At 46.4% G+C, this 12,519-nt stretch overlaps 1 protein-coding gene across 7 annotated transcripts in view; it reads left to right on the top strand.

Moving 5' to 3' along the window:
• The window catches only part of PHKG1 (phosphorylase kinase catalytic subunit gamma 1), an 86,578-nt gene that overhangs the window by 31,963 nt on the left and 42,096 nt on the right, over nucleotides 1–12,519 (top strand). The window lies entirely within an intron of this gene.

The following is a 12,519-nucleotide window of genomic DNA, read 5'->3' on the forward strand; positions in this document are numbered from 1 at the left end:
CACTTGCACATTATTTAATGAGCTCTAATTACATAGCACATTGGTCAAATTTATCTGTTTGTCTGATTTGTATGGTCTGCTGTTTATCTATTTCCACACTTGAGGGTTTACCAGGGTGAGTCAGGGTGAGCCTACGTTGAGCGGGGGCGCCATTGCGCAGGTTATATAGGGTGCCAACGTCCACGGCAAGGTAGGGCACAGATAGCCTGCGTATTAGGGATTGAGTGCACCCTGTATCTTTTTTCAGCCAAACATTAGCCGTTTTTTAGGTCATGAGTGTTGTTGTTTTTATCTATATTATTAGTAAATGTTACGTTTTATTGTGTATTTGATTTATTTGTTCATTTAGTGCTTTAGTCGGTGAATTATTACTCTTTTGGGGGGGCACTTATAGTGAATATTTCTGTGATATTGTTGGTCCAGGTGATGCAAGACTTGCAGCGGTCACTTGTCAACGTGCAAGAGAAACTGATCCAGATGGAGCGAAGAGTGGGGGAACTACAACAGTCTGACACACTGTACTCATGCAACCATTCTTCGGCCTGACCGATAAGGGATCAGTGGGAGCAAGCTTCCTCCCGTCAGGTTTCGGAGGCACGAGGACAGGCTCGAGGTGCCCTCCGGCGAGGAGGAGGCATCCAATGCTGGGAATGTGGAGAACGGGGGCACCTTGCCAGAGACTGTCGGAACTATACTCAAGGCCAGTGGAAGCCGCCGATAAAATACCAACCCCCGCAGTAGTGCGACACTCTGCGGGGGAGGCGAGGAGACAGGTCGCTCCATATCATGACGAACACTTGATTGCTGGGTATCTCATCCTACGTGCTGAATTCGAGGGAGTTCTAGTGGACTGCCTTATAGATACCGGGTCACAAGTGACGACGATGCCAAAAACGTTTTTCAGGCAGCATTTCCAGGCCCTAGCCAAGCCAGAAAAAGAGACATGGATCGGTTGTTTGCTGCCAACCAACAACCGATCCCGGTCACAGGGGTCGTGTGGATGAATATTCAAATCTGTGGGCAAGAAGTGGGGAGAAAAGGGATCCTGCTAGTCCCTGAGCCTATCAAAGAAGATGTGCCTGTAGTACTGGGAATGAATATCCTACGTGAACTCGATCAGATTATGTTTACCAAACGGGGACCTGGATATTGGAAGAAGGCTACTACACATAAGCCTACTCAAGAAGCCCTTCAACGACTGATCTGCATCTGTGGGACGCAGAAGAGTGTGCCATCCTATCAGATGGTAGGGGTCATCAGGGCTCCTGGTAAAGAACCTGTAATTCTGCCTCCCGAGCGAGAAACTATAGTATACCTTCCAGTGGGGACACATCGCAACCTTGACAGGTTGGAAGTGATTGTTCAGCCTATGGTAGGCGAAGGAGTGGACCAAGAAGTCATGATAGCTCGTACGATAGCTGTGGTCCAGCGAGGACACGTCCCCATAAGAGCTTTGAATGTGGGACCCAGGGAGGTCTCCCTGCCACGAGGGACAGATCTGGCCCTGGTGTACCTACATAAGTGTGAAGTGGTGAGTCAGAAGGAGATGCTTTTATCGCCAAAAGAAGGTGCGGGGTGGACCCTAGCAGTAGCTGCGGGGACCGAAGAGACGCCATCCCCGGAGTGGAGTGGACGGGTCATCCTTGAGCAAATGGAAGTGGATGTGAAGGCTCTGGGCCCTGAGCGTGTGCAAGAAATAGAAGCTATGCTGTGGGAAAATCAGGCCGCATTCGCCCATCACGCCAAGGATTTCGGCTGTACTGAAGCCATCACACATGAGATACTGACTGGAGAAGCTCGTTCAATTCGAGAACGATACCGGCAGATCCCGCACAAGATGTATCAAGAGGTGAAAACATTACTGAGGCAGATGCTGGATTCAGGAGTGGTGCAGAGTAGTCAGAGCCCTAGGGCAGCCCCGGTGGTGCTCGTCAAGAAAAAGGATGGGACCATCCAGTTCTGCATAGATTACAGGAAGCTTAATGCATGCACTGTTCGGGACTCGTATCCGTTGCCCTGCATCGAGGAATCCTTGACAGCGTTGGGGAAAGCCAAGTACTTCTCCACCCTGGACCTAGCAAGCGGATACTGGCAAGTAGCCGTGGCAGAGAAAGACAAAGAAAAAAACGCCTTCATCCTCCCTATGGGGCTGTTCAAGTTTAACCGGATGCCTTTCGGGCTCTCCAATGCTCCGGGCACGTTTCAACGGCTGATGGAAAAGTGTTTGGGAGACTTAAATTTTGAGGTTACCCTGATCTATCTGGATGACATAATTGTGTTTTCGGCTTCATTCAAAGAACAGCTTGCCCGGCTTGGACAGGTACTCGGAAGACTGCAGGCTCATAACCTGAAGGTGAAGCCAAAGAAGTGCCACCTTTTCAAAAGAGAGATCGAGTACCTGGGCCACATAGTGTCACAAGATGGAGTTCTACCCTCACCAGAAAAGTGTCTGCTATCCAGAAGTGGCCAGTCCCTCGAACAGTGAGAGAACTCCAGGCCTTTCTGGGGCTCGCCGGGTACTACCGCCGGTTCGTTAAAGACTTCGCGAAGATGGTGGGTCCTCTCAATGAGCTGCTGAGGGGAACTGCTGGAGTACCGAAGGCCCAGAGACAAGGCCTTCCAGGCTATAAAGAATGCCCTTACCTCAGCCCCAATTTTGGCCTACGCAGACTTCGACCAACCATTCCTGTTGTACACAGATGGTAGCCTTCATGGACTCAGTGCAGTACTTTCTCAGATACAGGATGGACATGAGAGATTCATCGGGTATGCCAGCAGGTCCCTGCGAGACAGCGAAAGAAACCCTCACAATTACAGCTCCTTCCGGTTAGAGCTCCTGGCCCTGGTGTGGGCCATGACAGAGAAGTTTGCGTGATTCCTGACAGGGACCAAGATTCAAGTTCAAACAGACAATAATCCCCTGGTCCACCTTGAGAATGCTAAATTGGGGGCCTTAGAACAACGGTGGGTGGCTCGCCTAGCCAAGTTTGACTTTATCATCCGTTCTCGCTCTGCTACCGAAAACGTAAATGCTGATGGGCTGTCAAGAGTGACTGTGGAGACTCCAATGGGGGATCTCGATGAGCAACTCGAAGAGGAGGAAACCCCAGGCTTTCGTAAGTTTAAGCCACCAGTGGTTGCAGCCCAGTCAAGAAGGGAGGCCTGCGCATTACCCTGGTGTTATGATACGGTGGTCTAGGAGCAACATGGAACGAGCTCTGAAGGAAGTGGTAACTGTACTGACCGCAGTCCCTAAGCTCAACACAACACTAGAAGTAGCCGTGGAATGCTCCTAACTCTCCCTAGGCATCTTGTCACAGCCTAAAGGCCCCTTCACATTAAGCGACGCTGCAGCGATACCGACAACGATCCGGATCGCTGTAGCGTCGCTGTTTGGTCGCTGGAGAGCTGTCACACAGACCGCTCTCCAGCGACCAACGATGCCGGTAACCAGGGTAAACATCTGGTAACTAAGCGCAGGGCCGTGCTTAGTAACCCGATGTTTACCCTGGTTACCATCCTAAAAGTAAAAAAAAACAAACGCTACATACTTACCTACAGCTGTCTGTCCTCCAGCGCTGTGCTCTGCTCTCCTGTACTGTCTGTGAGCACAGCGGCCGGAAAGCAGAGCGGTGACGTCACCGCTCTGCTTTTCGGCTGACCGACGCTCACAGCCAGTGCAGGAGGAGAGCAGAGCACAGCGCTGGAGGACAGACAGCTGTAGGTAAGTATGTAGCGTTTGTTTTTTTTTACTTTTAGGATGGTAACCAGGGTAAACATCGGGTTACTAAGCGCGGCCCTGCGCTTAGTTACCCGATGTTTACCCTGGTTACCAGTGAAGACATCGCTGGATCGGTGTCACACACGCCGATCCAGCGATGTCCACGGGAGATCCAGCGACGAAATAAAGTTCTGGACTTTGTTCAGCGACCAACGATCTCCCAGCAGGGGCCTGATCGTTGGTCGCTGTCACACATAGCGATTTTATTAACGATATCGTTGCTACGTCACAAAAAGCAACGATATCATTAACAATATCGTTATGTGTGAAGGTACCTTAAGAGCTAACTACGCCTAAAGATAGAAGCAGGAAAGCTATCTTGCCTCAGAGAAAATCCCCAAAGGATAGATTAGCCCACCACAAATAATGACTGTGAGTGGAGAGGGAAAAGACATACACAGAATGAAACCAGGATGAGCACAGGAGGCCAGTCTAACTAAATAGATAGGACAGGATGGAATACTGTGCGGTCAGTATAAAACACTACAAAAATCCACGCAGAGTTTACAAAAAATCTCCACACCTGACTAAAGGTGTGGAGGGCAAATATGCCGCCCAGAGCTTCCAGCAAGACAGAATTAATTCACACTGATAAGCTGGACAAACATAGAAAGGACAGAATGGATAAGTCCACAATCTATGGACAGAAAAGGGCAAGCAAAAACTTAGCTTAGCTGAACTGGTCAGGATAACAGGGAACTCCAAAGAGATGTGAATCCAACCAGGAACCATTTACAAGTGGCACTGGCTGAAGATAGAGCCAGACTTAAATAGCCGAGCAGAAGAGACGATAAGTGGAGGCAGCTGATGACAGCTAACTCCAAGGAGCAGCCATACCACTAGAAACCACAAGAGGGAGCCCAAGAGCAGAACTCACAAAAGTGCCACTCACAACCATCGGAGGGAGCCCAAGAGCGGAATTCACAACACCCCGGTCTCTGGGGAGAACAAATAAGGAATGGGGACATGTTCAGGATCAAGACGAAGGGCTGAGACAGATGAAATGGTGGGTAACCCAGAAGCGGAAGCCTGGCAAACAAGAGAGAGATGATCTGGACTCTGAAATGAAGAGTGTGTTACACCAGTGGGATAGACTGGAAGTGCGAGAGTCAGTGCTATATCGTAAGAGACAACAGTCAAAAGATATGGAAGTAAGGTGGCAGGTGGTCATCCCAGGAAGAATGGATCAAGAAGTAGCTAAAGAAGCCCACGAATTTGGAGCTCACTTCGGGCCCACAAAGACCTACCAATGTTTACAGTGGTATGTGTATTGCCCCCGGTTGGAGTCTGTGGTGGAAGTGGTTTGCCGGCAATGTCGAGTATGTGACCTCATTAAGAGTACCGAACAGAGGGCACCCATCCAGACCATACAAACTAAGGAGCCGCTAGAATTCTTGATTATCGACTATATCCTCGTGGGACACTCGGCCTGGGGGCTACAGTACTGTTTGGTGATGACCGATCATTTCTTTAAGTTCGCAGTAGTCACCCCGACTAGAGATCAGACTGCGGAATCGGCGGTGTAAGCCATCTGTCAAGACTTCATTCGGGTGTATGTGTGCCCAAAGCGCATCCACTCCCACCAAGGCGCATGTTTCCAAGGCAAGGTGATGGAAGAACTGTATCGTATGTATGGCATTGAGCAGTCCCGGACCACCCCTTACCATCCTCAAGGCAACAGAACATGTGAACGCTTCAACCGAACCTTACTTCAAATGCTGAGAACGTTGGAGGAGGATAAGAAGGCGTGTTGGCCAGACTACCTGCCAGAGTTGGTCTGGACCTACAACAATCAGGTCCACTCCACCACGGGTTATACCCCCTATCTACTGCTGTTTGGAAGATCTGGACGAGAGATCATTGAGCTGAATTTGGAACAGCAAGAGGAGCTGATGGAGCGAACTGTCACCCTATGGGTGAAAGAGCATCGTCAACGATTACAAACGATACGGCGGTTGGCGGGTCAGCAGCTGCAAGAGAAAGAACATATGGGCCGTAAATCGACTCAAGAGTTACCGCTCCAACCCGGAGACCGAGTATTCTGTAATGCTGTAGATAAGCCCCCGATGTATCCTGAAAGATGAGAAAAAGAGGTTCCCGCTGCGGTCCCGGTACGATGGGCATCGCGGTCTGGTCCAGCGCCTCTCATCTTCTTACGATGACGTCCTCTTCTTACAGTCACGCTGCGGCTCCGGCGCAGGCGTACTTTGTCTGCCCTGTTGAGGGCAGAGCAAAGTACTGCAGTGCGCAGGCGCTGGGAAAGTTCAGAGAGGCCTAGCACCTGCGCACTGCAGTACTTTGCTCAGACAAAGTACGCCTGCGCCGGAGCCGCAGCATGAAGAGAAGAAGAGGACGTCATTGTAAGAAGATGGAAAGCCCCGGACCGGACTGCGATGCCCATCGGACCGGACCGCACCGGGACTGCCCCTTAGTGAGTATAATCTAACCTCTTTTTCTCATCTTTCAGGATACATCGGGGGCTTATCTACAGCATTCCAGAATGCTGTAGATAAGCCCCTGATGCTGGTGGGCTTAGCTCACCTTCAATTTTGGGGGTGACAGGTTCCCTTTAACGCTCAAGAATGGTGCCTCATGTGAGCGCTGAGACCAGCAAGCATAAAGTGACAGTAGTTCACCGGAGTTACATTGTTTGGCTATTTTGGATTGTGATTGTCTACTTGTTGTAAAAGAAGGAACAAATTCTAACTTTTTTACTGTGTACAGTTATATGTAAACTCATCTATGGAGACGTTGAATGATAAATCTCGTTTTTTCCCTTTTTTTTTCCATTGTGATGTTTTAGTTTTGATCATTTAGGCAATACCTACATTTGTGCACACTTTAGACCTGTTGCTGCCCCTGTATGTGCCATGTTATAGCAGTATTATTTTTTGCTAATATTGTTTTCCCTTCTTTTTTTCATTTTAGTACCATGGGATTAAATTGTATAATTGATTTTAAAAAACAACAACAAATCAGTTGTTATTCTAATGCCCAATAATAGCACAGTTAATGTTGGCACAAATGTGAACGAGGCCTAATATAACTTCTAGGAAATGTGATGTTTGTGTAATTGATATATGTGTTATGTCTTCATGGACATTGTTGTCACACAGTAATCTGACAACTCATCTGCATTGTGAGACCCCTAGACAGTTGCTGTACTTCTCTCTCTAGGAACAGGGGGGATCTCCTGGACTTTGCTCTGTAAGATGTGAATGAGGTCTATGAATGTCATTGTAATAAGCTTAGGATATCTGTCCAATGGCAGATGGTTCTGTGCGATTCTCCCAAAGGCATTCTGCGCATTGCCGGGTGCGATACCGGCCATCGTGTCCGTCCCAGCTGCCCCCGGAAACCTCTCACGCTCAGCGACTACAAGCTCGGATGTCCCTGTACCCTTTCCTGGGACCGGTTATAATTACTCTATGTGTTATTTTTACTTTTGCTCTGCCTGTTTGCTACTTCCTGGCACATTCGGATCCTGACATTTTAGAGGCGTCTGTTACATAACAGTTTGACCAGACACAAGTCATTACATTAAAATATCTTTAATGATCCCTCACATGAATTAAAATATGTATCATTTGCTCCACTTAATGTGAGGCCAAGACGTGTAGGGATAATTACTGTATAAAAAAGTGATTTTTTTTTTAAACTAAAGTCATATTGATATAATGGGGTAACAGAAATCTGATGACAGATTCCCTGTAATAAGATATTTAATGAGGGGCGATTTACACAAATTGACCTTTATTTAATATTTTATTACAGGGAATCTGTCATCAGATTTCTTTTACTCTATCTGAGAGCAGAATGATGTAGGTGCAGAGTCCCTGATTCCAGTGATGTATCACTTATTGGGTTCATTGCTGGAGTCTTAATAAAATCACAGTTTTATCTGTTGCAGATCTAGCAATTCTCTGAATGCTGAGCTCTGTATAACCCCACCCACAGCACTGATTGGCAGTAAATAGTCCTCAAATAATTATCTACTGCTAATAAAACGATTATTTTATTTGAACTGCATTAAGCAGCCAAGCAAGTGACACATCATAGGAATCATGGTCTCTGCCCCTATATCATGTTGATCTCAGGTTAGGTAGCAAAACCTTTAAGGCCGGCGTCACACACAGCGTAAAACAATACGGTCCGTATATTACGGCCGTAATACGCTGAAAAGTCCCCAAAAAAATGGTCCGTTGCTCCTCCGTAGGCAGGCTGTGTCAGCGTTTTTTGCGCATGGCATCCTCCGTATGTAATCCGTATGGCATCCGTACTGCGTGGTTTTCTCGCAGGCTTGCAAAACCAACATACCGCTATAGAAGTGATCCATGTGTCCCAAAAAGAAAAGAATATATATATATGTCAGTAGACACATATATGTATATATATTAATACTTATTCCAGCGCTATACAGCTTGAAAGCCGGTAATTCAATTACCGGCTTTTTCTTTCTCCTTCATAAAACCCGACATGATTTGAGACATGGTTTACATACAGTAAACCATGTCTTCTCTCCATTTTTTTTGCAGATTCCACACTACTAATGTCAGTAGTGTGTATCTGCAAAATTTGGCCGTTCTAGCTCTTAAAATAAAGGGTTAACTGGCGGAAAAAATTGGCGTGGGCTCCCGCGCAATTTTCTCCGCCAGAGTAGTAAAGCCAGTGACTGAGGGCAGATATTAATAGCCTGGAGATGGTCCATGGTTATTGGCCCCCCCCTGGCTAAAAATATCTGCCCCCAGCCACCCCAGAACAGGCACATCTGGAAGATGCGCCTATTCTGGCACTTGGCCACTCTCTTCCCATTCCCGTGTAGCGGTGGGATATGGGGTAATGAAGGGTTAATGCCACCTTGCTATTGTAAGGTGACATTAAGCCTAATTAATAATGGAGAGGCGTCAATTATGACACCTATCCATTATTAATCCAATTGTAGTGAAGGGTTAAATAAAACACAAACACATTCTTTAAAATTATTTTAATGAAATAAAAACAATGGTTGTTGTAGTATTTTATTCAACGCCCAATCCAGTCACTGAAGACCCTCGTTCTGTGAGTAAAGAAACATAATAAACCAACAATATACTTACCCTCCGCAGATCTGTAACGTCCAACGATGTAAATCCTTCTGAAGGGGTTAAAACATTTTGCAGCAAGGAGCTGTGCTAATGCAGGCTGCTCCTCGCTGCAAAACCCCAGGGAATGAGGCTAAAAATAGATCAATGATCTATATTTAGCATCATTTGCGGTGAGGCGCCCTCTGCTGGCTGTTCATAGATCGTGGGAAATTACCTAGAAAGCTCCCTGGCTCCCTGGCTTTCTAGGTAATTTCCCACGATCTATGAACAGCCAGCAGAGGGCGCCTCACCGCAAATGATGCTAAATATAGATCATTGATCTATTTTTAGCCTCATTCCCTGGGGTTTTGCAGCGAGGAGCAGCCTGCATTAGCACAGCTCCTTGCTGCAAAATGTTTTAACCCCTTCAGAAGGATTTACATCGTTGGACGTTACAGATCTGCGGAGGGTAAGTATATTGTTGGTTTATTATGTTTCTTTACTCACAGAACGAGGGTCTTCAGTGACTGGATTGGGCGTTGAATAAAATACTACAACAACCATTGTTTTTATTTCATTAAAATAATTTTAAAGAATGTGTTTGTGTTTTATTTAACCCTTCACTACAATTGGATTAATAATGGATAGGTGTCATAATTGACGCCTCTCCATTATTAATTAGGCTTAATGTCACCTTACAATAGCAAGGTGGCATTAACCCTTCATTACCCCATATCCCACCGCTACACGGGAATGGGAAGAGAGTGGCCAAGTGCCAGAATAGGCGCATCTTCCAGATGTGCCTGTTCTGGGGTGGCTGGGGGCAGATATTTTTAGCCAGGGGGGGGCCAATAACCGTGGACCCTCTCCAGGCTATTAATATCTGCCCTCAGTCACTGGCTTTACTACTCTGGCGGAGAAAATTGCGCGGGAGCCCACGCCAATTTTTTCCGCCATTTAACCCTTTATTTTAAGAGCTAGAACGGCCAAATTTTGCAGATACACACTACTGACATTAGTAGTGTGGAATCTGCAAAAAAAATGGAGAGAAGACATGGTTTACTGTATGTAAACCATGTCTCAAATCATGTCGGGTTTTAGGAAGGAGAAGGAAAAAGCCGGTAATTGAATTACCGGCTTTCAAGCTGTCTAGCGCTGGAATAAATATTAATATATATACATATATGTGTCTCACTGACATATATATATATATATATATATACCTATTCTATGTGTACACATTTATTCTACCTATTCTACTGTAAGCTGTCAGTGTGATTTTACTGTACACCGCACTGAATTACCGGCTTTTCTCTCTAACAGCGCTGCGTATTTCTCGCAAGTCACACTGCTTGTCCGTGTGTAATCCGTATTTTTCACGCTTCCATAGACTTTCATTGGCGTATTTCTTGCGCAGTACGGTGACAAACGCAGCATGCTGCGATTTTGTAGGGCCGTAGAAAGCCGTATAATACTGATCAGTAAAATACGGCAAATAGGAGCAGGGGCATAGAGAATAATTGTGCCGTATTTTTTGCGAGTTTTACGGACGTAGATTCTGCGCTCTTACGTCCGTAAAACTCGCATGTGTGAAGGCGGCCTAATACGTTCAAGAACATTATCGGTCTCTGAAATCCGGTCTGTCAAAATCTAGAATTCATTAACCCTTAAGGTATGCGAACACATTAAGTATTTGGTGCAGAAACTTCTGCGCCATTTCTGCATCTCGTGGCAGGAAAAATGCAACGGCAAAAATGTTCTTTTCTCCGTGTTTTTGCTCTGTTTTTTACTTGCGTGTTTTATGCAGATTTTCCCCCCAATTTATAACACATTCTCTTTAAACAGTAAGTCACTTTCTGATGAAAGCTTCCGTTTAATGCTGTGGGCGTCCATTAAGATACATTTGGTGGCATGATCATTCTGGAACATAAGGATTATACTACGCCTACCTGTTTTCTCTCCTTCAGAGATTACAATATAAAAGTTACAGGCTTAATAGAGAACATTTCGGACCCAATTTAACAAAGTTTTCAAGACAGAATTCTGACGTGAAAGCTTTGAAAAGCGGCAAAATTTAGACCCAACTCTGAATTGTGCAAACGTTTTACAACTTTTGCCTTTTTCATGACAAATTCTCGCAGATCTGACAAAATGTGTCTAATTCACATGGAACTGTGGTGTTCCTTATGCCAGAAATCTCACTCCAATGTATGACTGGAGTACGATTTCTGGTATAGCGAACCCCCTTCATGTATCAGGAATGTCTAACTCCAGCCAGCTTGATGAATCAGGCCTGTAGTCTATTGCCCATCATGACACACACTTGTTCATGGCACTGATATTGAATGCCATTATGGAACTGGCAAAGTAGCCAAAGACCCTAGGAAATCAGTTGCACAGATTACTACTTCAGCTCCATGTCCTTTTTTTTAAGCAAAAATGAAAATGTAATATAATGTTGCAGAGTGGCTGGTGCCATGATAAATATGGTATATGAGTAGTATGCCATAGTTTTAAAGAGATTATCCCTTTAAATTATTTTTTTTTATTTTAATGGCGCGTAGCACTTCTCAGCAGATAGTTCCTAACTTCGTAACCTTGCTGACAATTCCTTTTCTTCTGCTTTGCTCTGTCAACGTGGCGTCACTGCCAACATCATGTTGATTTAAAGCCATCTCTACTATTGAGAGTACTGCACCTCATCCAGAGGTGTGGTATTCCGCTCTCAGGTAAGAAGGGGGCACAGCACAGAACCCTACACCTGCATTCAACACTAGACACTTCAGTCAGGGCACCTGGGCGTACCCTAAGGGAGGAAGGCCTCATGCCAGGCTGGATAGGAAAGGGTGTTGGAGGAGTGGGTAGGATAGGTAGAGTAGGGGAGGAGCTAATTAGGAGGCAAAGTAAGTTAGCTTGTGAGAGCAGAGGAGACATGAGGGTATGCAGCTCCTGACAGACAGAAGAGAGAGGAAGGAAGCAGAAAGACTGAAACAGACAGAAAGGAGTTCCCAAAGAGAGGGAACTGAAGGAAGTGAAACGACAGAAAGAAGGACAGAAGGGGTCCCAGAGGCACGGGTATTGAGAAGTCCACTTGTGGGGCTCGTATCCAGAAGTGGAGGGACCAGGTCGCAGGCAAGGGGACCGGCCCCATTCTAGTGGAGGAAATGAAGACTCAGCTAGCTAACCGGAGGCTGTGGTATCTGTATGTGCCACAGTCACTTCTGCACACATTCGCTGGAAAAGGCAGCCATATAGGATCCAGGGGGATTCAGTGCACACCACCCGACAAGATCCACGGCTGCTGGCTTGGGACACTGTGTGGAAGGCGCAGGGCAGGAGAGGTGAAGCCAGTGCAAAGAGATGGCCAGAGAAAGGAACATACAAAGAGGGATCTGGAAAGTGCACCCGAATTGCTTGAGAGCTGGCTGGACCACAAACCTGGAGGACGCAGCACCCCAGCTGGAGCAACTAAGAACTGTGAGTAGAGCATTGGAAACTGCACCACAATTTGTCCTCACACTTATTTACTGTGCCATCCACCCTGCACCACAGCTACTACAGCATCCATCATCTCACAATTTCACCTAAGTGCCCTGGGACTTAAGCTATACCTGTGGAGAGCCTTACCAATTTTGCTGCATGACCATCAGCTTCAGCGGTCCATTCAAGCAGCGT

Source organism: Ranitomeya imitator, chromosome 3 (assembly GCF_032444005.1).
Source record: "Ranitomeya imitator isolate aRanImi1 chromosome 3, aRanImi1.pri, whole genome shotgun sequence".
NCBI classification, from domain to species: Eukaryota; Metazoa; Chordata; class Amphibia; order Anura; family Dendrobatidae; genus Ranitomeya; species Ranitomeya imitator.